Raw genomic sequence first — 22843 nt, 5'->3', positions numbered from 1 at the left:
TTACCAGGGACCTGAGAAGGAATTTATTTCAGTATGAAGTGAGGGGGTGTTTATCACCTAAAGATGGCCAGATGCCCCAGGGCTGTGATGTGCATTATAATTCCCTCTGTGATTGAATTCAGGAACTTCTGGCAGCAGAGATCAAAGTGGGGAAGAAGGAGTCCCTACCACATTCTGACAAAAATTAAAAGATGAAAGAAGGCTGTGTAAAATAATATAGTAAGAAAAAAGCAGAACCTGTGTATGTTCAGACAAGACTTTGATAAAAGCCTCTTTTACAAGTTATGTCATCCTATGGAATAGACAGTGCATGCAACAAAATGTAAGAGTATTTGAGATTCTCCCAACTTTCTCTATATCTCAAGGGAATGTTATTTCAGTGATGATAAAATTCGCCATAATTCCTTACTACTTTTCAAGAGGTAACAATATAGATATTTTATGAGACATCTATAAGAAATTGCTCTCACTTATCCCTAAGAAAGCTACAGGTTTCGTAGATATAGGCTTGACAGATTTTGTCAGGCATGGATCCCTGAAAATGTCTTTGGTTGCTCTCATATTAAAAAAAAATCTCTGGAAATATTAAGAGATATTAAATACTGCTTTTATCTAGTTCTGGGTGCTTGTGCAACAAGGCAGAAATCTATGTAGAAGTTATAGGTCTGGGTATTAAAGAGAGCATATTTATGTTGCATTTTTAAAAGACGTGCACATAAAATTTTATGTAAGGAATTATATATATTGATTTTGTATAAGCATTTCATATAGATAAATATGGGAAATTTTATAAAGAACTATAGTAATAATCTTAAGTTCTGTTCAAGGCATAGTTCATGCTAATGCAGCAGTGTGGAGGAACACAGAACTTCCATTGAGAAGACCTCTGCAAACCTGCTCTAAACTTCATTCCTCAGTGTGTTATGGGAATGAGAGTATGAACTAGGAGCTCTTTGGAGGCTAAAAGATATAAAATGTAGTGCAAATACAACTAAAGTATACAACCATGGTCTGAGCAAAAATTGCACTTCGTTTGATGCCGCAAATTGCCCCTGGATGAGTCCTTGCCCCTGAGTGTAGGGCAACTATCTAGGTAAGCAGAATTTTTGGAGGCAGAAGGCTCTGAGCTGCCCTGGATCTTAGAGAACGGTGGGCTTTGGGTGGATGGAATGTGTAGGGGGGTTAATGAGGAAGGCTATCTAGGTTGGCTCTCACCATTTTGAGTTGTCACTACCTACAGCTACCTTTCCTCTCACACTTGCTGATCACTAAACTGAGACTATGTTTTCCTACTATTTAGTGCAAGACACATTTCTTTTCTCGCCTATATTTGTAGCTACTTTGGAATGATCTAGGTTGCTTTTATTTCCCTTCTCAGCGACATCTGCTAAACAAAACAAGGTATTTGTTTCGTTTAGCAGATAGCAGTATAAAAACAAGGTATGTTTTTATAATGTCTAGAATCAACTTCATGTATTTCCACATGTATTAATCTCCGTGTCTAACTGAAGAAGGGAGATAGGTAGGTTAGTAAAGAATTGGGCCCCAAACACAGCTCTTTAATTACCTCTTAGAGGTGCTTATAGGAGTTGTAACTGCCACCTGCCTAACTTCAGAAACAGAAAAGAACTTAAATGATGACAATTTGTTTAGTTCACATCCCCATTCATATCACTGTTTCTTTTCTTTGGTCCCTTTAAGCTCTGAGAGATTGATCACACATGGCTTTTGTGGCCAATACTTGTCTTCCAGCTAGACTGTCAGTTTTTCATTCTCTGGATCGGCAGTGTCTCCAGTAGTCACTCCATCCCTGTTCTATTCTGGGTGCTAAGTAAATGGTTAAAAATTGGAAGTAGTTTTTAAAAACTATGGTAAGGATCAAAATTATAATTTCTAATCTATTTTCTTTATATTTGATTCTTACATGGCTCAGTTTCTTAAAGCCTCCTGCTTTATGTTAATATTTTATCAATATTTGAAGTATTTATATATTCAATACTATCTTCAAGTTTATAATCAGCATTCATTGCTTTTGTTTCTCTAATAAGTATCTCTTTAGCTTTTTTTCACTGTACTTAATATTGAATGATTGTTTCTTGTTTATATCATCTACTGATTTCATATTCTTATTTTTCAGGGATTATTTATTTATTTATTTTTCATAAATTTATTTTTTATTGGTGTTCAATTCGCCAACATACAGAATAACACCCAGTGCTCATCCTGTCAAGTGCCCACCTCAGTGCCCGTCACCCAGTCACCCCCACCCCTGCCCACCTCCCCTTCCACCACCCCTAGTTCGTGTCCCAGAGTTAGGAGTCTTTCATGTTCTGTCTCCCTTTCTGATATTTCCCACTCATTTTTTCTCCTTTCTTCCCCTTTATTCCCTTTCACTATTTTTTATATTTCAGGGATAATTTAATTACTCTGATACATCATATTCTTCATTTCAATTTCCATTTTTTCTTCTTTGAAGTTTCTCAGAAAACTGTCTAGGTCCTACCCTGGACCCTTCTACTTCATTCTCTAAGTTGCTGTCCACATCCAGACTCACATTGCCCCCACCATAGATATGACTGCGTTAGCCAGGTAATTGGACTTGTTGACTCCAGATACTCTGGTCACCACACCTCCACTAAATGGTTGATTATAATAACCTCTTGCAGAAATAACAAATAGTTGTTTGTGCTTATTGATAGGGTACACATCTTAGCCTGGAATTCAAGATCTTCCTCAATATCCTGTGAATTTATTACTAAAAACTGTGTCCCATTGGTAAATGGGGAAGATATTCAGGAAATTTATATTTCAGAACTAGTCATGTTGTTGGCTTTCTGTTTTGAGTGAGGGGTATTTAGGATAAAAAAAAATATTTGGTTCCCGTGATTGAGGAGGTCATAGATTAGTGGAAAAGCAGACATATATTCTATTTAATGTAAATTCTTATGATAGAGTACAATGCCTGCAGGGGTAGAGGTATGAAAAGATAAAGCAAATATAAAATCCAGTAGCCACCTTCCACCCATTGGGATGGATACTTTAAAAATAAATAAATAGAAAATAAGTGTTGGTGAGAATGCAGAAAGATTGGAACCCTCCTGCTTTGCTGGTGGGAAAGTAAAGTGGTACAGCTACTATGGAAAACAAAATGGCAGTTCCCCGCATAATAATAGAATTACCCTATGATCCAGTAATTCAAGTTCTGGTCATATATTCCAAAGAATTGAAAGAATGGTCTTGAAGAGAGATGTGTATATTTCTGCTCATAGTACCATTAATCACAATAGCCAAAAAATGGAATCAACCCAAATGTCCATCGATGGTTGAATGGATGCACAAAATGTTGCATATACATACAGTGAAATATTTTTCCGCCTTAAAAAGGAAGGAAATTCTGCAATATGCTACAACATGGATGAATCTTGAGGCCATTATACAAAATGAAATGAGTCAGAAAAAAAGGACACATATGATTCCACACATATGAAGTACTTAGAGTAGTAAGTACTTCTATGAAGTACTTCATAGAGACAGAAAGTGAAACGGTGGCGGCCAAGGGCTGAGAGTAGGGTAGACATGTGGTTTTCGAAGGGGTACAGAGCTTCAGTTTTGCAACATGAGAAGAGTCATGTGCGTGAATAATGGTGATGGTCGCACAACAATGTGCATAGACTTAATACCACTAAACTGAACACTTGAAAATGGTTAATATGGTACATTTTATGTACATTTTACCATGACTTAAAAAAAGAATCTGGTAAGAGCCAGTGATGTAGTACTAGGGAAATAGAAAATTAGATCAACTGGGCTAGTATGTAATTTTGATGACTTTGGGACGGCTTGTAAGGCCAATGGGGCATCATTGTTACATCTACTTAAAGGGAGCATTTTAATGTATAAATATTCTGTTTAATGTGAGATCTGGGTATGTGATAAGTATCATGTTCAGCTTCTTAAGCAGCTTCATTGGTTTAAAAATGAATAGCTGCTCCAGTAGTTTGCGTTTCAACCAAGAACACTTGGTGTTGCCAAGCAACGTATCACTGCTGTCAAGAGGAGCAAATCTGACATTAATTTTATATCTCTTAAGATGCTAGAAGAAATGTTGAATCTAAGTGTTTTCATTTCTACCTACTCTATTTAAAAATATAAACACTTGGATTGTCCAGAACAGTGCTGCACTGTTTCTACAAGGAGAATGTTTCATACAGCTGCCCGTGTTTTGTTTTCTTTGCTAAAGCACACTCATTCTTTCAGGAGACAAGGGGCAATATGTGGACTTACATTGTGAGGACTAATAGCTTTATATGAGAAGCTCTAAAATCACCCAGCAGAATAAAGCCACTAAATGGCAAACTTTTTCTTTAAGGATGGATTTTTTTTTTAATCCGGAGGACTTCTTTCTGCTTAAGCTTAGGGGGAGAAAAGACAATAGTTAGATTACTCATTGCACTTCCTGTGCAAAGCAACAGAATAGATTTAAATGAGTGAACATTACCTTACTAATTCCTTTGATCCACAAAAATAGAGCCTGTGGGAAATGTACACGATTGATGTTACTCAACTGGATTGGCCAAGGGATAGCTAAATAAGAAAGGAGATTCTTTTCTTTCTAAAGCAAGAGCTGTATGTTTTGCTCCAATGACAGTCTTCGCTGTATTTAAATGACTGTATCTAGAGCAGAACAGTGAGGAATATAGTTAAGCATATGAAGAATTTTGACATTCACTTTTATTTCTCTAAATCCCCCAAATCAGGTTAGTGGGAAGTACTAGCACCAGACTTCTTCAACCTAATTCCTCCCTTTCCTGGGAGCCCACATGGTTGATCCATCCAGCCCCCAGTCTTCTTGGTTTCTTGTCTCTGTGATTCCAGTAAACTTCAATTCCATACAAACTGCTCCCACCCAGGGGCACACCAAAAAGGGGGCAAGCCTGTGAAATCTCTGCTCTCTATGCTAATCTGTATCATACTTCCCTTCCTTTCCTCCCTCACCCTATTTAGCCACATGGCTACTCCAAAGCTCTACCACTCTCTGGAATTCCTCTTAAATAATTCCTCTTTAAAAGATTCCACTATTCTCCACCTCTCTCTCTCTCTGAATCCATCCTTAGTTTTCTTTCCTGTTTCTGTCCAAAGCTAACGTACTTTCTCCATCTGTATCTTTGACTTTGGTTCCTTCTACAACCCATAGGCCCTTTCTTTAGTTAGAAGGCCTGGGTTAGGATCCTGCTTATACACTTAGGTGCTGTGTGACCTTGGGGAGTTAGTTGACCTCTCTGTATACCAGCTTCTTGTCAGCAAAAGGTGATTGGTTGTGTACCTACCTCCTATATTATGAGGAGTCAAAGAAATAATACATGTAGAGAATATTGAGCAGTGCCTGGCACATAGTTTTCAGTCACTGTTCAGTGTTGTGATGCTCAGCTTCCATGGCTTCATTTCTTTGCCTCTGGTGCTGGCTCTGTGCTCTTGGGTCCCAGTCACATGCCCTCATGCTTCCTGCTCACAACTGCAGCAGTTGGGCTTTCCCCACACCACTTCTTTACTTGCTTTCCAGCCTTTCAGTCTTCAGTAGCTCTTCCTCCAGAGCCTTAGCTGATTTTATACTCTACCCTACATACACCAGCCCAGGCGTGAGAGGTCACCCCCCCATCCTCCTCTAGCTCCCCAGACTTGCTCTCTGTGATTTTATGTGTCAACATGGTTAGACACCCTATTATTCCCTCAAACACTACTGGAGGTGTTGCCATGGAGGGATATTGTAGATGTGAGTTAACATCTATAATTAGTTGACTTTAAATAAAGGATATTATCCCGTATAATCTGGATGGGCCTCCTCGAATTGTTTCAGTAGCCATAAGAGCAAAACTGAGGGTTCCCCGAAGAAGAAAAAATTCTGCCCCAAGGGTACAACACGGACTCCCACCTCAGAGTTTCTACCCTACAGGTCTGCACTATGGATTTTGAACTTCGAGCTCCCATAATTGTGTCAGTCAGTTACTTGAAATAAATCTCTCTCTTTGTATGTGTATCTCTCTGTGTGTATGTGTACTTCTAGATAGACATATATGCATTCATATGAATACATATGTATGAATGCACACACATGTATACATGTGTTCATTTTCTACTGGCTCTGTTTCCTGGGATTCAGCCTCTCCTAGCAGGCACATGCTGCATTGAACCCTGTTTGCTTGCTGAATCTCCTCTGCTCTGACAGCTGCATGCAGACAGTAGCCATGTCCATCCATATGCCTGTTCCACAACTCAACCTGTATTGAATTAATGAATGCTGGAGAAAGTCAGAATGTATAATGTCATATCCTTGAGCATAATAAAAATGATTATGTAAAGAAAGTAACTCTTCCTAACTGGCAGATTTCTCAATCCCCCCTATAGATGGAGTCCACACAGAACAGTGTCTCATTCACTCCTTGTCTTGTCCATTATGGGTTGAAGTTGTTACCTTCACATTCCACTTTGCCCACTGGCCTCAGAGGTATTTGTGATCATGATTTATCCTTTTCACTTCTGTATGACTCATGGTGGGATTTAGCTCTTTAATTTTTTTACATATGCATCTTTTGGATGAGAACAGTTTATAAACAGCTGTTAAGAACCGGATGACTTTTTTTCCTACTTCATCCTTCATAAGAATTTTTCTCTTTTTATAATAAGGGTGCTTTGAAAATTTTGGCGAGAGGTTTGTTTTGAAACCCAAGCTGAGGCCAAATAACCTCATGAGGATGCTTGTGTAGATTTGCAATGTGTATTTACTTGAAGGTTCAGATTTCTTTTTAATGTTATTGTATGACACATTTATTTTCAGTTTGGAAGTCGTATTGCACTGATAATTGTTTCTGCTATGTCTTAGTTAGTGATCTGTCTAGTACAAACCCAAAACCCTATTGTTCTTCCCGATACTTATTGCTGAAGGGGCCACCAGTTCTTAGAAATCATCTTTAGACACTGCCAGCACTGATAAAGTTCCTATTTATGGGTTCACGAGACAATTAGGACTGGTTGGATCTCTTTCTGCATGATGTAATATATTTTGTCAAATTTGGAACACGTTGAAACTATGAACTTGGGCAGTTCCTTGAATTGTTTGGATTCAGAGACACTTGAGGAACTAAAAATAACTTCACAGGGAGAGAAATGTACTGGGTATTTCTCCTTTTGGAAGGAGCTCTATTCATTCTGTCTCCTGATTTTTGGGAAACAGTTTCTTTGGTTCTAGTCCCAGGGGAGCCCAGTGTTCTGTGTCTTCCAAGGATCCTGTCTAATCTTTGTGACTCTCTGGCCCTGAGAGAGGGGCTCAGTACCAAAAACGGCTATGGGGGAACCAAAGGGAATCATTAGAGCTTTAGAGTGATACCCTCAACTAAGGACTGAGAAAACAGGAGGTGGAGTTGTACCACACAGATGAGGGCAAAGAGAGGCTTAGGATATGGAGGTGATTTGAGTTTGAACTTAATGTCATATGATGGGACATTAAGAAATGTTATCCCCACTAGAATGTAAGCTTTGTGCACTAATCACTCAATGTGGATTGACAGGGCATAGATGTGATTGCCACACTAAGCTTGGAAGAGGGCCAGGATATTATGTTGAGTGTCCCCTTCCTTCCTAACAACAGCTTAGGCTGGCTTTGATCAAATAGAAAGAATGTGAACTTAGAGCTGAGCTCTAAGTGTGAACCCCAAATTTGTAAAACAAGAGTTATGAAATCAACATTGTACTTTAGTTTTCCATGTGGAAAATTGTAATAATGATTTCATCTTTCCTGTTATCCTGTGGTTTTAAAGATGAGCACTACAAAATCAAACCTTTGGGACTATTCCAAAATGAAAAGTTTTGCACAGTGGAGGAAACCATCAATAAAAAAGAGACAGAACATAAAGACTCCTAATTCTGGAAAACGAATTAGGGGTGGTGGAAGGGGAGGAGGGTGGGGGGTGGGGGAGAATGGGTGATGGGCACTGAGGGGGGCACTTGACGGGATGAGCACTGGGTGTTATTCTGTATGTTGGCAAATTGAAAACCAATAAAAAATAAATTTATTATTAAAAAAATAATAAAAAAGAGACAATCTTCTGAAGGGGAGAAGATATTTGCAAATGATATATTTGATAAGGGGTTAATACCCAGAATATGTAAAAAATGTATGCAACTCAACACCAAAAAATAAAATAAAAAATGGGCAAGGATCTGATTTGGCATTTTTCAAAGGAAGTTTTACAAGTAACCAACAGACACATGAAAAGATGCTCAGCATCACTAAACATCAGCAAATGCAAGCCAAAACCACAATGAGATATTACCTCACCCCTGTCAGAATGGCCAAAACCCAAAAGACAAGAAACAACAAGTGTTGGTGAGGATGTGGAGAAAAAGGAACTCTTGTACGCTGTTGGTGGGAATGCAAACTGGTGCAACCACTGGAAAACAGTATGGAGGTTCCTCAAAAAATAAAAGACATAATTACCAAATGATCCACTAATTCCAGTACTAGGTATTTACCCAAAGAAAACAAAAACACTAATTTAAAAAAGATAAATGCACCTCTATGTTTATTGCAGCATTATTTACAATAGTCAAGATATGGAAACAACCTAAGTGTCCATCAACAAATCGATGAATAAAGAAAATGTGATATGTACACACACACACAATATTATTCATTCATAAAAATAGATGGAAATTGTACCATTTTTGACAATCTGGATAAACCTGGCTGGTGTTATGTTAAGTGAAATAAGCCGTACAGAGAATGACAAATATTGTATGATCTCACTTTTATGTGGAATTAAGGGCAGGTGGAAATGTCAACTTCATAAAAACAGAAAAGAGAATAGTAGTTGCTAGAGACTGGGGGTAGAGGGACATGGGAAGATATAGGTCAAAGGGTACAAATTATCAATCATAAGGATAAGTTTTGAGAAATGGTGACTATAGTTATTGATATTGTATATTTGAAAGTTGCTGAGACTAGGTCTTAGCATTCTCACCACAAAAAAAGAAAAAGAGTTAACTGTATGAGGTGACAGATATGCTAATGATCTTGATCTTGGTAATCATTCCACTATGTATATCAAATCATCATGGTGTACATTTTAAATATATATAGTTATACTTGTCAATTATTCCTCAATAAAATTGGGGGAAAAACATTATTCAACAATGCTATTTGCTGTATGGCACATGCTTAGTATAGCTAAACATAGCAACCTGATAAGACCTCAAATTCAGTTTCTGGGAGCTACAGTCTGACAGGGAGATCAATAATGAAGCAGACATTTATAAGATACTATAATGGTGGTATGTACTGAGAAAGTGAACTTACTGGAAAAGTGTGTTGTTTGTTTGGAACATTGGAAAGATGGTGGAAGAAGAGGAGACAGGCTTGAAAGAATAGCAGAATTTGTCATTTGGAACAGAGAGAAGAGCAGTGTGAATTCACAGAGGCCTGATGTGTGGGAAGCAAGAAGGACTAGAACCTAATGGTCCCACTGCCATGCAAGGCATTCAGTACTAGAGACAATGCAAGAATCCACTGGAGACCAAGAAGGAAGGTTCAACAAGGAATGACTCAAATTTGTAAATTAAAGGAGACCACATGAATGGCAGTATAGAGAGTGGATTAGGGAAGGTGAAACTAAAGAAGGGAAACCAGAGAGTAGCCCAGAGATAGGTGGCAGGTGCCATAATTGGACAGTGGCTGGATGGGAAAGGAGTGCTGGATATAAGAGATATTTGGAATTATCACATTTTCTAAATTGTAGAATAGAGTACCCTAGAATGTAGGGATAAAAACAAATATCATTGCATGTAAATTAAATCTCAATACTGTCCATTTTTTTTTGAGAGAACTACTTTATGGTATGTGAATTATATCTCAATTAAAAGGAAAAAAACTATTAATGTCTGCATGAGCTAAGATGAAGAAAACTATTACTTCTCCAGATCATCAGTGAATATCTCTTCATCTGAGGCAATTTTAGTTTTTTCTTCTTTTTCTTCCTATTACTTAAAACTTTTGATGACAACTATGTAGTACTTGTGCAGTTAGTGTATATATAAAAGAATGGCATGTTGCCTTCATCTGAGTTTATCAAAAAGGACCATCTTACAGCTTTATTCTTCTATGTCTCAATGTTTTGCTCACATATAAAGATGAACAAGTACTAAATACACTCAGTGATTAAATGGGAAATAAAAAGAAGAAACCCTTCATCTTTGGTGCCCTTATATTCTAATTCAAAAGATGACTCCAGTTTGAAAGGAAATTGGAAATAATAAAGGCTTTGTTCAAGGCACTGCCCTAAACATGGGCCTTGTAGAACATTTCTTTAAACTATTCTAAATGTTGTGGCAAGCACAATTTCACAGAATGATGGACACTGTATGCTTTCTCTGGTTTGTAAATATTTAGTACTGTGGTTACTCATAAATCCTGGGATTGCCATGGAAATATTTTTCCCTGAGAGTCTGTTTTTTTCATCTGGAATGACATTAAGATTCAGAAAGGACTAGCTGTCACCTAGCTCTGTTAGTGGGAAAAACTGTTTTTGGCATTGGACCAGGCCCAGACTTTGGGGGATAGTACCCTGTGATTCTTTTCACAATTGGAGTTATAAACCAAAAATTTTGGTTCACATTGGCAACATTGTTCTGAAGAGTGACTTACCTATGCTACAGAATGCAGGTGATCATCTTTTTAGAATGCATTTTCCCTATCTTCCCCCATACTGTTATTGTTTAAACAATGAGACTCCCCCTGTTTGGGAAAGGATGTTCTTTCAGGAGCAGGTGGAAGGTGACTGTTAGTGACAGGATGAAATGAGCCCTGGCTAGTAAATGAAGGTGTATTGTGCCTAGGATGATGGTCCTGGCAGCTCCTTTTGCTTCTGTATGGTGTGGACTGCTAATTTTGTGAAGCAGAAAATACTCTCTTCAGAACATAATGGCATGATATGTGGTCATTTAAATTGTGATGAAGGAGCCAAGAATATACAATGGGGAAAGGATAATCTCTTCAATAAATGATGTTTGGGAAACTGGATAGCCACATGCAAAAGAATGCTGTCTTGCACTGTATAGAAAAATCAACTCAAAATGGATTAAAAGACTTGAAGAGTCTACTTCTAGCAGAAGACACAGGAGGTAAACTCCTTGACATTGGTCTTGGCAATGATTTTTTTTTTAATTTGACACTAAATGCAAAGGCAACAAAAGAAAAGAGAGTACCTCAAACTAAAAAGCTTCTGTGCAGCAGAGTAAGCCATCAACAAAATGAAAAGGCAACTACAGAATGGGAGAAAACATTTGCAAATCATATATCTGATGAGATTGACATCCAGAATATGTAAAGAAGACATACAACTCAATAGAAAACAACAGTTTGATAAAAATGGTAGAGGGATTGAATAGACATTTTCCCAAATAAGACCTACAAATAGCCAACAGGTAGGAAACTTTAAATCAAAACCACAATGAGATTATCACCTCATACTTGTTGAATGGTTTTCATCAAAAAGATAAGAGATAACCTGTGTTGGTGAGGATGCGGAGAAAAGAGAAGCCTTGTACACTCTTGATGGGACTGTAAATTGGTGCAGCCACTATGGAACATAGTATGGAGGATCCTCAAAAAATGTGAAATAAGACCACCATATGATCCAGCAATTCCATTTTTGAATATGAATCTGAAGGAAGTGAAATCATTGTCTCAGAAAGATATCTACATTCCCCTATTCATTTCTACATCATTTAAATAGCCAAGACATGCAAGCAACCTAAGTGTTCATTGATAGGTGAATGGATAAAGAAAATGTAAAAAAAAAAAAAAAAGAAAAAAGAAAAGAAAAAAATGTGAGATATACACAATGGAATATTATTCAGCCATTAAAAAGAAGGAAATTCTGCCATTTATGACAAGGTAGATGAACATCATTTTAAGTGAAGTAAGTCATACAAGAAAGACAAATATTATATGATCTCATTTATATGTGGAATCTTGAAAAACAACTAAACAGAGAACAGGTTGCTGTGATTGTCAGAGGCAGAGCATGTGGGATGGAGGAATGGGTGAAAGTGATCAAAGGGTATAAACTTCCAGTTATAAGATAAATAATTTCTGGCCATGTGATTTTTAGAAAAGGAAAGAAAATGGAGATTAGGAATAGGGGAAGTCATGGGCCATTACAGTAAAAACAAGGAGGGCTAGTTTTATTTTACATTTAAATGAAACTGCAGGACCCCTCCCAATACTGGGGTAAGCCTTTCTGCTGGTTGGTTAATTAGCACTATCAGGGGACCTTTGCTGTTCATGTTTTCAGAGGTGCTCTGTGACCTTGAGTTTTGCTTAGCCACGGTGAGAGGATCAGGATAGTCTTGCTCCTGTTATAAGGTGGGCAAAATGAAGTCCAAGAAGAGAGCAGGATTTGAGCATTCCCTGGAAGCCCCTATTGAAGAGAGTAGGAGCATGCTTAGATTTTGAATACAGGCATACCTTGGAGATATTGCAGGTTTTGTTTTTCAACAAGCTAATATCACAATAGTCAGTGGATATTTTTTGGTTTCCTATTGTATATGAAAGTTATGTTTACATGCTACTGTAGTCTATTAAGTGTGCAATAAATACCATTGTGTCTAAAAGATGTACATACCTTGATTAAAAATACTTTATTGCTAAAAATACTACCATTGTCTGAGCTTTCAGTGAGTCAGAATCCTTTTGCTAGTGGGAGGGTCCCACCTTGATGTTGATGGCTGCTGCCTGAGCAGGGTGGTGGTTGCTGAAGGATGGGGCAACTGTGCTAGTTTCTCAAAATAAGACAACACTGAAGTTTGCCACATCAATTGACTCTTGCTTTCATGAATGATTTCTCTATAGTGTCTGATACTGTTTGATAGCATTGCACTCATAGTAGAACTTCTTTCAAAACCGTAGTCAATTCTCTCAAATCCTGCAGCCACTTTATCTACTAAGTTCATGTACTGTTCTAAATCCTTTGTTGTCATTGTAACAGTCTTCATGGCATCTTTACCAGAAGGGGATTCCATCTCCAGAAACCACATTCTTTGCTCAGCCACAAGAAGCAACTACTCATCTATTCAAGTTTGATCATGAGATGGCAGCAATGCGGTCCCATATTCAGGCCCCACTTCTAATTCCAGTTCTCTTGCTGTTTCCACCACCTCTGCAGTGACTGCCTCCACTGATGTCCCAAACCCCTCCAAGTTCTCCATGAAGGGGGGAACCAACTTCTTCCAAATTCCTGTGGGTGTGGATAATTTGACCTCTCCCCATGAATCATGAATGTTCTTAATGGCACCTAGAATGGTGAATCCTTTCTAAAAAGTTTTCAATTGCCCAGATCCATCAGAGGAATCACTATTCATGGCAGCTATAGCCTTTCAAAATGTGTTTCTTAAAGAATGAGATTTGGAACTTGAAATTAGTTCCTGATCCATAGGCTGCAGAATGATGTTGTGTCACAAGGCATGAAAACCACATTCATCTTATAGGTCTCCATCAGAGCTCCTGGGTCACCAGGTGAATTGTCAGTGGACAGTAATATTTTGATAGGAATCATTTTTCTGAGCAGGTCTCAACAATGGGCTTCCAGTATTTAGTAAACCATGTTTTAAGCAGATATGTTGTTATTCACACCTTGTTTCATTTGTAGAGCACAGATAGAGTAGATTGAACATTATTCTTAAAATCCCTAAGATTTTTGGAATGGTCAATGACCTTAGGCTTCAATTCATCAGTTACATTAATGAGAGAGTCAGTTTGTCCTTTTGAATCTTTGAAGCCATGTACTGACTCCTCTTCTAGCTGTGAAAACCCTTGATGGCATCTTCTTCCAATAGAAGGCTGTTTAGTCTACATAGAAAATCTGTTTAGCCCCCTTCATTAATCACCTTATCCAAATGGGTACCTTGATGCAGCTTCTATACCAGTCCTTGTTGCTTCATCTTGCACTTTATGTTTTCTGGAGCTGGATTCTTTCCTTAAACCTCATGAACCGACCTCTGCCAGCTTCTGCTTTCTTCTGCAGTGTCCTCACCTCTCTCTCATCCCTCACAGAATTACAGAGTTAGGGCCTTGCTCTGGATTAGGCTTTGCCTCGAGGGAATGTTGTGGCTAGTTTGATCTTCTGTACAGACCCCCTCAAAATTTCTCCACATCAGCAGGAAGGGTACTCCACTTTTTAATTTATGTGTTCACTGGAGGAGCACTTTTCCTTCAATAACTTTTTCTTCCATTCACAACTTGGCTACCTGTTTGGTGCAAAAGGCTTAGCTTTTGGCCTGTCTGGGCTTTCAACATGCTTTCCTCACTAAGCTTAATTATTTTGAGCTTTTCATTTAAAGTGAGAAACGTGCAGCTTTTTTTTCACTTGAGCACTTAGAGGTCATTGTAGGGTTATTTTTTTGGCCTAATTTCAATATCATGTCTCAGGAAACAAGAGGCCTGAGGAGAGGGAGAGAAATGGGAGAATAGCCAGTCTATAGTGCAGTCAAAACACACACAACATTTATTGCTTGATTTCACCATCTTATATCAGGGCTTTTGTGGTATACCAACACAGTCACAGAAGTGACATCAAAGATCACTAATCACAGAAGGCCATTAGAAATAATAGTGGAAAAGTCTGAAATATTGCCATAATTGCCAAAATGTGACATTGAGACACAAAGTGAGCAAATGCTTTTGGAAAAATGGCACCAGTGGGCTTGCTCGACAGAGAGTTGTCACACACATTCCATTTGCAAACATTTATCTGTAAAGTACAATTTTTTTTAAAGCGCAATGAAATGCAACATGTCTGTATGTAGTTAATTTCTCCATGGTCTCTCATCCAAGAATAGCTAAGGTTAGCAGACAGATCATAAACTACTTCTGGAGAAGAAGCTGCAATTTTATTTTTCAGTAAGAAGGCAGATCTTAGACAAGGAATATAGTGGCCAGAGTGATCATTTTTAATACATTTGAATCAAATCAAATTCTACTGCACTCTAAGATACCTAGAGTTTTTTCAGTCAAGCTGGAGTCCTTATTTTTTTTTATCTTTTTGGTTTTTAAAAGTTATATAATTTTGTAAAGTATGACCCTGAGATCAAGAGTTGCATGCTTTTACTGATTGAGCCAGCCACCTACACCCCAGCTGCATAGTTTTGTGTTTTTTTAAAAAAAATTTTTAAAGATTTTATTTATTCATGAGAGACAGAGAGAGAGGCAGAGACACAGGCAGAGGGAGAAGCAGGCTCCATATGTGGAGCCCAGTGAGGGACTCAATTCCAGGACCCGGGGATCATGACCTGAGCCAAAGGTAGATGCTCAACCACTAAGCCACACAGGTGCCCCCTTTTAAATTTTTTTTTATTTAAATTCAATTTAAGTAACATATGCTGTATTAGTTTCAGAGGTAAAATTTAGTGATTCATCAGTTGCATATAACACCAAGTGCTCATTACATCACATGTCCTCCTTAATGCCCATCACCTCATTACCTCATTCTCCCACCCCCCTTCCCTCCAGCAGCCTGAGACCTTATTGAAATGGCCGCCATATTATGGGGCCCTCCCCCTCCTCCCTGAGTGTCTCCCTTGTGCACTCTGCTCTGGCCACTGTAGTCTCCTTGATGTTTGCTCCAGTCACACATCAGGCTCACTTCTGCTTGAAGTCTCCTGAGCTTATCACCCAGACCTTCAATTCCTCTTAACAGCCCTTGTCAAGTTGCCCCTTCCCAATGAGGCCTACTCCCATTAACCCACATTAATGACAGCCTTCACCCCCCTAGCACACCCAGACCTCCTGTTATTGCTCAGCTCTACATTTTTCACCATCTAGCATACTTATTCATAATTTGTATTTAATTTATACCTGTAATTTAGTTATTCTTATCTGCACTGATTGTCCTTGTCTCTTTCATTTGCTGATGTATCTAAGTGCCTGGAACAATGGATGGCCCACATTAGGCCCTCAAGTAGATGGTAAATGGAGCTCACTAAGAACTCAGTGTGTTAGTTATCCCATCTACTTTCATGATATTCCTTGTATGTGTCATGGGAGTGCCATGAACAGAAAAACATGGTGATACTTAGGAGTTCTTGAGGCCCCAGGTTATAATTTTATAGAACAAATAATAGTAACAATAACAGCATAATGAATAGTAACATTGGCTTCTTATTACATGCCAGGCATTGAGGTAAGCACTTTCCGGTCATGGAGGTAGCTGTCATTATCCCTATTCTATAGATAAGGGAAGCTGAAGCTTATGCAGTTTGGGAAATACAGAGTATGGTTTTAAACCCAAGTCATATGGGTTTTTGAAGCCCAGTTTTGACCAGTATGGTGTATGCCTCCTACCCTGGGTTGATGTTACACCTGAGTCAACAGGCAGTGCTGCTGGCAGAGCTCAAACAGCAGGGTAGGAGCACCAATGCTCAGATCAAGACAACCTGATGCGGTTGGACTAACTCTTCCATGGCTATGGCAACAGCAAGGCAGAGCGGTATCTTTCAGAGGGACACAAGCCAGCCTCAAGTATCTGTAGCACACACAGCATCAGGGGCTGGAGCCCAGCTCACTGGGAGCTCCCGAGGGCAAGTACTCTGAAAGATGCCTGACTCTACACCTTAGCTAGAGACACTTGATTCCCCACTCACTCCCCACTCACTTGACCATCCCTCTAGATGATTTTTAAACAAAGTTTATTTTTCTTATTTTACCACAAAAGTAATACATGTTCACTGGAGAGAATTCAGAAAATACCAGTGTGCATCTAACTTAAAATCCTCCATAATTCAATCATCCAGAGATATTGATGAAGAACAGAATGATTACAGCTAATATATTGAGTGCTTGCTGTGTTCTAAATGCTGCACTGAGCACTTACTGCAGATTTTCTCATTTTAAAGACCCTCACCATAAGCCTGTGAGGTAGGGCATCATTTTCTCCACTTTACTGATGAGAAATTGAGGCATGGGGCAGTTATATGGCCTCCCAAGACTACACCACTGGTAAGTCACATATGCAGGTTTCAACCTGAACATTAAAGTGACTCAAAATAAATAAATAAATAAATAAAAATAAAGTGACTCTAGAACATGTAACTTATATGTGCCTGTGCTTATATGTACCTGTGCATGCATACTTTTATTTTTAATTTTTATTTTTTTATTAAGATGGAATCATACAGTATTTGGCCTTTTTAAAAAAATTATTTATTTATTCATGAGAGACACAGAGAGAACGAAAGGCAGAGACACCGGCAGAGGGAGAAGCAAGCTCCATGCAGGGAGCCTGACTTGGGACTCGATTCCTGGTCTCCAGGATCACGCCCTAGGCTGAAGGTGGCACTAAACCTCTGAGCCACCCGGACTGCCATACTTTTAAAATTCAAATCTATAAATGTATACTTTGTAATCCAAACAAACATAAAACAAGACTAGAAAGACTAAAAAAATTAATTGTGGGTGGCTGGGCAGTGAGGAATGAACACAGGGTTTCTTTTAGAGACCATGAATTATTCTAAAATTAGATTATGGTGATAGCCCACCCAACTCTGTAAGTATACTAAAAACCATTGACTTTTACTATATAAGTAGGTGAAGTTTATGGCATATAAATTGTATCTCAATAAAGGTATTTAAAAAACTCAGCCAAGGAGTGCCTCAGTGGTACAGTTGGTTAAGCCTCCAACTCTTGGTTTCAGCTCAGGTTATGGTCTCAGGGTGGTGAGATCAAGCCCCACACAGGGGTCCTCACTCAGCACAGAGTCTACATGAGTTTCTGTCTCCCTCTGCCCCTCCCCTTGTACACTGTCTCTCTCTCTCAGTGAATAAATCTTTTTAAAAAAAATCCCAAAAATTCAACCAAAGTCAATACAAATCCCTTAAAAATGAAATGCACAAATCCCTTAAAAACTAAATGCATAAGCAGTTTTGCTAGAAATGAGCCAAAAGTGTGGGAATAGTATTTTGGAATAAGAATGAAAATTATCAAAGTTACATAAAAGGTAAAGATTAAGGTGGTATTAAGATGATAATGTGTCATAATCATTTAATTTTTTAAAATAGGCTAAAGATCACCCAGCTATTTTGGAAACTGATTTTCTCCTTCTACCCAACCCCCTGTGATATAGAGTAATTATTTGTCCATATTAATAAATATATGTCTACCGCACAACTTTTCACAGATGCATAATGTTTACCAAATAGATGGAGCCAAATTCTAGCTGTTGTAGATATTTAGACCATATCCAACTTCTTCCTGTCACTTTTTTGCTAATATCTATTGAGCAATTCTTATGTGCCTGGTCTTATGCTGGTACTTCCCATATATTGTCTCATGTAAGCTGCATCCACATGTGTCCTCACACACAGACAACCCTAATGAGAGAGATTCTTTTTATTATACTCCATCTTGCAAGTGAGAAAACCCAAGCACAAAACCTATGACCACACATTAATATTTTTTCTTTCTTGGATTTCATGGTAGAGTAATGCTCAGAAAGCTCTTTTCTACATCATTCACTTATTGTTTTCTTCTAGCATTTTGCATGGTTTATATTTACAAATTTTTAAGTTCTCCAGAATTATAGGGCACAAATAGGCAAGATTCCAATTTTATTTTATAACAAATGAGGCCAGGGGTTCTAAAACAGTATGTAAAATGATCCGTTTCCTCCTCTCCTGATTTGAGATGTTTATTATCATCATTACAACTATATTCTCTTTTTTTAAAGATTTTATTTATTTATTCATGAGAGACACAGAGAGAGGCAGAGACATAGGCAGAGGGAGAAGCAGGCTCCATGCAGGGAGCCTGATGCGGGACTCAATCCCAAAACCCCGGGATCACAACCTGAGTCAAAGGCAGACGCTCAACCCCTGAGCCACCTAGGGATCTCATGACTATATTCTTATATCAATTAATATATATTTATTGACTATGGTGTTCTTTTTTATTAACACATGATTTTATTTCATAAAAACAAGAAAATGTTGGTAATTTTATTAATATTTCACATTACTCCCAATTGTGTTTATTTTAGTTTAAATTTTACTACCAGATAAAGTGGCAGTGTTTTTTTTTTTATTTTAATGCCAGATAGTTAACATACGGTGTAATATTAGTTTCAGGTATACAATATAGTGATTCAACACTGCCATACATCAGTGGATGTTCATCACTGACAAGTGTATTCCTTAATCCTCATCACCTATTTCCCCCATCCCCCATTTTCCTCCCCTCTGACTGTGGCGTTCTCACTGAATTAGTCCTACTTGAGACACAGAGTTTGGTATACCCCTCTCTTTTCTCCTCTTAGTTTCTTGGTCTCTAGGGTTTCAGGTCTAGGTAATAATTACATTTAAAAAAAAACTCTGCCCCATGTTGAAAATACATAAGACAATTATTTAGATTCGTATCTGTTTCCATTGGTTTCAACACTTAGCTCTAGTGTTTTATGTATCACGACTTCCTCATTCTTATGCGCCTTATTCTGTGACTACTGCAGGTCCTGGGTGTCTGAGACAGTGATGGGGATGGAGGCAGAAGAATAACTCTCCTCCCCTTACTTTGGGCCCTCTCACCATCATCAGCATTTCCTAGGCTGGATTTTCTCTATCAAGCATCACCTGCTCTGTAATTAGCAACTCTTCTCCCAAACACCCTGTTGAAATGTTAGGTTGTCTGCAGTCATGGTTTGCCAGTGTAGAGAGTTTTCTTCTTTCTCTGAGTTTTCACGGATGAGAGACAGCACTGGAGCTGCTAACCAAATGCCATTTTAGAAACTCATTTTAACTTTTCTCTGTCAAAATAGAGATTGAATTTATTTATGAATATCTGCATCCTATCTTTCCTGATTTCATCAAAATGAGCAGTTTCCTAAATGAGGAAGATATCCTCACTTAAGAAGAAATGAGGGAAAATGTTACATTTGGAATCTTCAGACTTGTAGGAATAAGCTAAGGAGAGACCAGTGCCCACAGATTGTGAAGGTAACCTTCTCACAGGGACACCAGCTCCTAAAGACTCTGGGCTGTTCTGAGCACCACTGTATTTTCTGGCACTGCTCACAATCTGTTGTGAGCCAAGGAAAACATGACTGCTGTGAGGTTGACCTCTCTGCAGTCCCATGTCCTGTCAGACAGCGTGCCAGAGATAGTGAAGGAGAACAGGAATTAGTTCTAAATGCTGCAGCTAATTTTGGAATGGCTTCCTTTTGTAGGAAACCACTTGCTAGTGCTTGGTGGTGCTCTGAACAAATTGTTCTCTGTCCTAAGTGATGGAATGAGGGTTTACTGGCATGGGAGGTGATCACCCAAAGGTGGATTTTGTTTTTTCGTTCACCTCTGCCTGCCAGTGTGCCCTATTAGATGATTAGAAATCACTAACCAATAGCAAATGCCCTGCTGAGTGTGATAACCCATCATTTGCACAATTTTAAGTAGAGCCCATGTGGTGGATAGTCAAGGACACTTCCCTCGTGGGAACCAGCCATATACAAACATTCCCACGGTTGGCTGCAGGTCATACATGAAAGTACAGCAAAGTCTATGGTCCTACTTATTCCAAGTCTGACATTATGCTTCTGGATTACTGGTATACCTGCTGGAGCAAGTTGGTGTCAGTATGCACTAGGTATCAGGAGGGGACCAGAAACAGCCACAGAGCTCCCTGACCCCTTCAGGGACCTGAAGAAATGAATTCTGTTCTAATTCTGAACTAAATTTATTGCTAGAATAAAATATATTAATGTTTGGTCCTTGAGAACATTTTAAGGCAGAGCAAATTTAATTACACCTAATGCCAGATCTTAACTAGTTATTTTTTTTTCTCAGTCATCAACTGTTGAGCACCAATTACATGACAAATACTAGAATACAACTAAGAGAACCCTGGCTTCAATATGCTTACCGTACAATGTAGTAGAACAAATCAATAGGTAGAAATGTTTTCATAATAGAATATGGTTAGTGACTGAATAGGAATAAATAGAGGGTACCCCAGAAGCATAAGGGAGGATGACTCACTTGTAGGAGTGACACATGTGACTCCTACACACATCCAGAATGAATGAGGAGCAGAGAAGCTTCCTGACATGGGCCTTGATGGGTACAGAGGAATTATCCAGGCAGACAGGGAACAACAGAGAGGAACATTCCAGGTAGAAGTCATAGCTAGAGATGTTGTTGGGGGAGGTACCAAACAGCTCAGTATGACTAGAGCCTTGGAAAGAAGATATAATTATACAAGTATGTAGAAACCCCATGACAAGAGCTTTACAAGAGCTTTGTGTGCAGAACCAATTTTGGTCTTCCCAGCCTTAATCAGAGCTGCAGACACATACTTAATAAAGGTAATGTGTTTCATTTATTTTCTTTCCTTTGTACCGTTTTGGTTAAAGATGCTTAAATGTTCATGAACCAAGATAAAGAGTCAGGTGGTATTTAGCCAAATAGGTAGTGAGTATTGAATTTGTGCAAGAAACTGTTCTAGAATCTGTGGATATTCAAAAAACAATCATAATAGTTAAATTTTATTATATATTTCCTGCCATCTGAAACAGTCCAACATGAGTATCTGGGTTTGTTTTTTTTTTTAAGTTGACATACCATTTAAGAAATTGTGTGCATGTGTGCATATGTATTTTTTTGTCATATATTTACACACACGTATCAGTAAGTGGTTCTCAAACCTTAAAGTACATCAAAATCATGTGGAGGGCTTGTAAAAACAATTTTCTGGGACCTCCCCCTAGTGTTTCTTATTCTGTATATTTGAGGTGGAGCCCAAGATTCTGTGCTTCCAGTAATAAGTTCCTAAGTGATGCTAAGGCTGCCGGCCCAGGGACCACTGATAAAAATTTGAGCAAGTTTTAAAAGTTCAGAATACTTCTGGAGTGTTACGCCACACTGTATGAGAGAAAAAGGGTTAAGGCCAAATCAGAGTAGGATAAGGTGAATCACAGGTGAATATTGTACTGACTTTTTTTTAGAGGAGAGAAAAAGATCGTTAAGCTAGAGCCATTGGCCACGTTAGCTTGAAGAGATGGCACAAAATGCAAATAGACAAGTGTTTTGCTTCAATGGGGCAGTAAGCTAGTTATCTTGGTTGATCTAGAGAATTCTTGGTGATGAAATAAGGAAAAAATTAACAGAGAATATTAGATTGGGAAGGAATGGTGAATGAAGTGTCCAAAGGGTCTTTAACAAAACCAAAACGTTTGTGTCTTGAATAATAGGCATAAAAGCATCACTGTAGGGTTCTCAGAAGCATTACAATTGAGCTTAGCAAGATATTCTCTAAGGCCTGAATTAGATAAACAAAGGTCAGATAAACCAGAAGCCCCAAGACAAATAGAAAGCCTTTGTATTTTTCTAGGTCTAAGGTGATGAAAGCTTACGTCTAGCTTTTGTGTGTAAAAATATTAATAGAAAAAAATAAAATTGAAAAAACAGGTAAAACTATGGAGAGCTTATAATTTAAGAAGGCAGATAAGACAGACCTGTCAGCCCTCTTTTCTTTCTTTCATTTTTTTCTAAGTATGGTGCTCCATATATTGTCAAGGCTTAAATTGTTTGCTGAACAATACATGACTTACAGGTTAACTGCAAAAACATTTCCTGCCTCTCTTTTCTTATCCAAAAAAATAGGGATAATATAGCAAGTCTATCTTTGGGTATAACACAAACAAACAAAATAATTGGTATAAGTTATTTTCATCATCCAAAATCTGAGTATGATTATTACTGCTAATGACAGAATGAGAAATCAAGCTCTCGTGTGGATTTAAATTGGTTCAGAGAAAGAAA

At 38.3% G+C, this 22843-nt stretch overlaps 1 protein-coding gene and 1 long non-coding RNA gene across 11 annotated transcripts in view; both read left to right on the top strand.

The window, feature by feature from the left end:
* The window catches only part of MTUS2 (microtubule associated scaffold protein 2), a 588550-nt gene that overhangs the window by 272164 nt on the left and 293543 nt on the right, over nucleotides 1-22843 (top strand). The window lies entirely within an intron of this gene.
* Nucleotides 16734-22843, top strand: part of LOC140615765 (uncharacterized) — a 32297-nt gene continuing 26187 nt past the window's right edge. Inside the window, exon 1 of the long non-coding RNA XR_012016257.1 lies at nucleotides 16734-21387. This is a non-coding gene — a long non-coding RNA (uncharacterized lncRNA). The remainder of the gene's footprint in view (nucleotides 21388-22843) is intronic.

Source organism: Canis lupus, chromosome 24 (genome assembly GCF_048164855.1).
Source record: "Canis lupus baileyi chromosome 24, mCanLup2.hap1, whole genome shotgun sequence".
NCBI classification, from domain to species: Eukaryota; Metazoa; Chordata; class Mammalia; order Carnivora; family Canidae; genus Canis; species Canis lupus.
Note: the sequence above shows the minus strand (reverse complement) of the source record. Positions and strands in the feature narration are given on the sequence as shown.